Raw genomic sequence first — 4,737 nt, 5'->3', positions numbered from 1 at the left:
CTGTAAGTTCCGCATCAGGAATTCAACCAACCAAGAGGCAGAACCCGCGGAGATGGATGGACCAACTGTAAGAGACTTGAGCATCCGAGGATTTTGGTATTTGTGGATACTGAGGGACGGCTCTAATATTCTGCAGTATGTATATTCTGACATTTTTCTGTGTTTGTTAAGAACTAGAAAACCTCTCTTCAGGAACACTCTGTCCAAACCCCTGCACTGAGACCTGACCAAACTTTAACAAGACTTCTAGCAGCCTAAGACCTTGTCCCTGGGACCACCCAGACACTCTGAGTTTTTGTCTGATAAAGCTCAAGACTGTCAAAAGAATTTATTGTTTGTCATAGGCCCTTCGCCCCCTTCGTCTTAGAGCATTTACTTAAGAAGTTTACAATTGTAAATCCTTCTTCTTCTTCTTCTTTTTTTTTTTATATATATCTTAAGAAATATACTTTATTATACACGAAACAGGCAATCCAGACTCCACCAAATCTCATTTCTATTGAATCATTTTGGTTACATTTTTAAAACACATACTTCAAAAAATTAAACAATGGAATCAGTATGCAAATGCTTATTTAGCCAGACCGTGGCTAAATCCATGGCAGATCTTAAAAGTAGCACTATCAAGCCCTTGCAACCAATCCATACAACTTTGACCTCCAATTTGATGCTATAGTTCAGGGGGGAATAAAAAAGTCTAACTTGGATGTTTTCTCTTTGAAAAACAGAGATTAAGGGATCAATAAATAAGCAATTGCTAACTCTAACATTGTTTTTATTTAGTGAAGCATTTTCTGCAACAGACCTCAGAAGCAAAGTTTTGAGTCCATTAACTTGTGTTTGATAGTGACGTTGGAGACCATTTTATATAGCCTATGTAATGAATTAGATTGGACCATCTGAAATAATGTTTAACTCTAAAACTTATACTAACTTTCATAAAGTATTATAAGGCATTAAATGTAGTTAAGGCATGTTACTATATGTAACACAGCAACGATTAATCAAAATATGTAAGGAATTATTTGCTAAATAATGCTATTCTGTACATGTATAACAATTTTCAACAAAGAACCACAAAAGTGTTTTCAAATATCAGAGGCAAATATAATCATTGTAAAAACAGAAGCAGAGGTGAGGTTAAAGGGTCTGTCTTAAAGAAAGCACTCTTTAAGAGACAAAAATTCCTTCTAGATCTTGACCTATTCCAGAGTTCTAGTGGCCAAATGGCACCTTCCCAACCATACACATTACTTTGGGGGCTTAAAAATATTTAAACTATTTCTTAGCCTCTATTACACAAATTATACATTATGTTCCCATTTCTGTTTCAACTTATGCTTTCACAGCACGCATGCTAAACATGTTTTTAAAAAGTTTGAAAACGGCGTATTGAGCATATGCTATCATAATTCTAGAACCAAACTTTTTTGCAACTAAGTATTTTGGTGGTTTTCAGTAGTAAATTTTCTTCAGTTGCAGACATCTGATGAGATCATTATTTTGCTTCATAAAATTAACATGAATAACCTTAAACCAAAAAATAATTTAAAAAATCAAATTTAAACATTACCAGTTTTGAGTAACAATAATGATATACCTTCCAAGTAAAGAACTTCCTAAATATACATTTAAATTCATTTCTGCTTTAAGCATGGGTACAATAGATGAATGGATTGACTGCTCTCAACATCAACTAACAACTGTAGAGCTTTTATACACAATCCACTTGTACATGGCTCAAAAAAATTTTTAAAGGTAAAAAAAATAAATAAAAGCATCTCCAGTCTTCCTAAATTCTGCCTTCTAAGTGGGTTCCTGAATATTATCCACCACATTCCAGATGCACAAGTGATCACTAACTTTGTGATTATGAGCTAACTGCTATGTTTTATGCGGAGCAGCAGGTGACCGAGAATCTTGACTATATAGTTTATGATCATCTTGTTGGCCAAAGTGTGTTCCTTTAGTTGCAGCAATTCCATTTTCCATTTCTCTCTGCTGTGATGGGGGTGTGATTCCTGGATGCAAATGTGAAGAGTCCACTGTTGAATGGTGACTAACATCCACTTTGGCTAAAATTTCATAATACAGCAAATAAAACACAGGTGTTATTATGCCTACTATCAACATTATCACTACAGCTGTCCCCCACCCTGTTCCCCAGTCTGCTCCATAATAGGGATCCTTACAGGTTGAATGTTCTTGCTGTCAGAGTCCAGACGTATTTGTTGTGTTGTGAAGGCAGACACTGCCTCATTGAGGTTCTCTCTTGGTGTCTCTACACTTTACTATTTGTCCTATGCCTCGGTCTACTTCTTTTAAAAAGCTCCCAGCGACTCCCTGGAAGACAGAGAATGCCTGGCTGGTAGGATTTCCTGTTGCTGTGGAGCATGCTGAACAGACAAGGACGTGAAGCCTGCCTTCCTGTTGGAGGATGTACAGCGATACTGAAGGGCTGTTGCATTTACAGTGTCTCCTTCCTGCATATCTTTTGTTCATGCTGTCGTGCCATCAGGCCTCCCTCTCGATGTACTTCTTCGGACTTTCTCTTTTCTCTGGATCGAAGCTCATACCCTTCAGCATCCTCCTCCCACGTATCACTCCCTGTCCAATTTCCAAATGCATGTCCTTGACCACTCGACCGAGCTCCTGGAAGGGGAAAGCTACGATTCTGACGCCTCCCTGCCATAATGTTAAAGTCCGTCCCGCTAGCAGGTGGCACGTAGCGAGGGCGCAGCTATCGAGCCCACCGCTACCGCTGCTGTCCCGGCAAGTTCACGGCACAGCCTGCACTTGGGCTGCCCGTGCGCACCGCCGCCCCACGTCTCCGTCTTCTCCGTAAATCCTTCTTCTGTCCCTTTGAGATACATACGTTTATCCTACAGGAGTGTCTGTTTCAAGAACCTGAAAGCCGTGCCCTTGACAAGTAATCATATGGAAGGACAGGGCCTGTCTCCCAGTCTTTGTGGGAGGGAACAGTCTGAACTTCCGTAATGGCCAGCTAGCAGACGTAGCCATCCTCATTGCTTTTACACTAACAGCTCTTGGAAGTTTTCCACTTTCCCGACTAGATCTGTTTTGGGCGGCTGGCAGGTGCAGGGCTGAACCCTGGACCTTGGTGCTGCCGGCGCTGCGGTCCCACCAGCTGGGCAACTGGCAGCCCTCCCCTGACTGTGCCGGCTCCTGGCTCATTCCCACTCCCAACTCGGTCTTTGTCCCTCTAAAACGCCCTCTGTGCAAATTGGAACGGAGCTTAGCGCTTTCTTCTTCTGCTAGTAGATTCTGAATATAATGTTTCCGGCGCGTTCACTAATGTCTGCCCTTATCTCTGACAGTGGTAACCCCGTACTTAGAATAATTGAATATTATAATTGAACGTAGTTCTCCTCTAATAATGTGCAAATAACATTCTTTTCCATCATGCAATCTTTATCTTTATGAAATATGGTTATCTTAATGTTATAAAAACAATGTATTAGTTTGAAAACATATATGTAAAATAAGATAGATTGTGCATATAGAAATTCAAATCCTCTGACTCCTCCCACTTCAGAAATAACCAGTTAGCTAAAAAGATAGAGAAAATACATCATGCCTCTTTTTACTCGTAAAACTTTTTATTTAAAAGAAATATCACGCGAGATGATTTTGGATTTATACAAAGTTTCAAGGTAGGCTCAGGCGCGCATCCTGCTTGGACCGGCGTCACCCCAGGCCCGGGATCCCCGGCTACAGGGCGCCGCCACGTGCGCACCGCTGTCCTGGGCCCTGGTGGCCAGAGCGGCAGGACCAGCTGGGGCTGCGCGATGCGACCAAGCAGTTCGCACGATACCGCAGCAGCAGCTGCGGAAGCTGGAGGCCTAGGAGCGCGAATGGTACCCAGAGGTCACGCAGGAGTCACTGCGGGAGCTGCAGCTGGCGGAGGAAGAGAAAGAGCCATGGGCAGCTCATCGCGGACCGCAGGGCCAAGCTGCCACAGGTGACCAGGCGTGGCTGAAGCAGCAGCTGGGAGTGCTGGGGCAGGCGGTCCTGGCTGAGGCTCCGGAAAATTTTAACAAACTGACAGATCGATCCACCTGCCCCCAGACAAAAGCAAACCACTGGAAAGTCAAATGTTGGTGAAAATGGACGTCAGCTTTTTTTCAGGAATACCAGTGACTTGAGGAGGTTAGGCTAGGCCATCTCTCTAGTAAACCTGAAGGAGAATGGCCAGGCTAAACCCATGTCAAAGACTTAGGTTTACTGAGGGGATGAGGGAGTGGAATATGGGAAATTAAAAGCAAGAGGGAGAGGGACATGTAAGGGCCAGGTGCAGTCTCACCAAGATTCTGCCTGGTTTCTGCTCCCAGCCTTGGCTTGCTGTTATCTTGGGGTCTGGGTAGCAGGTGCAAGTCTGTAGCTTCAGGATGACTGGAAAACAACTTTACATGCATGTAAATAATGTCATCTTGCCCCATAGCAAAGGTTCAAAATATCAAATAACCATGGGAAAACAGGGAACTCAGAGAGATGCATGCTAAGAAAAAAAAAAACCTTGTCCTTTAAAATTTCTTTTTTTTAAAAGATGACCGTTAAGGGGATCTTAACCCTTGACTTGGTGTTTTCAGCACCACGCTCACCCAGTGAGCTAACCGGCCATCCCTATATGGGATCCGAACCCGTGGCCTTGGTATTATCAGCACCGCACTCTCCTGAGTGAGCCACGGGCTGGCCCCTTTTAAAATCTTTTAGAGC

At 43.0% G+C, this 4,737-nt stretch overlaps 1 pseudogene; it reads right to left on the bottom strand.

The window, feature by feature from the left end:
* Positions 1–1,884: 1,884 nt before the first annotated feature.
* LOC134385564 (lysM and putative peptidoglycan-binding domain-containing protein 3-like) lies at positions 1,885–2,692 on the bottom strand (annotated as a pseudogene).
* Between the last annotated feature and the right edge of the window lie 2,045 nt (positions 2,693–4,737).

Source organism: Cynocephalus volans, chromosome 9 (genome assembly GCF_027409185.1).
Source record: "Cynocephalus volans isolate mCynVol1 chromosome 9, mCynVol1.pri, whole genome shotgun sequence".
In the NCBI taxonomy this organism is placed as follows: domain Eukaryota; kingdom Metazoa; phylum Chordata; class Mammalia; order Dermoptera; family Cynocephalidae; genus Cynocephalus; species Cynocephalus volans.
Note: the sequence above shows the minus strand (reverse complement) of the source record. Positions and strands in the feature narration are given on the sequence as shown.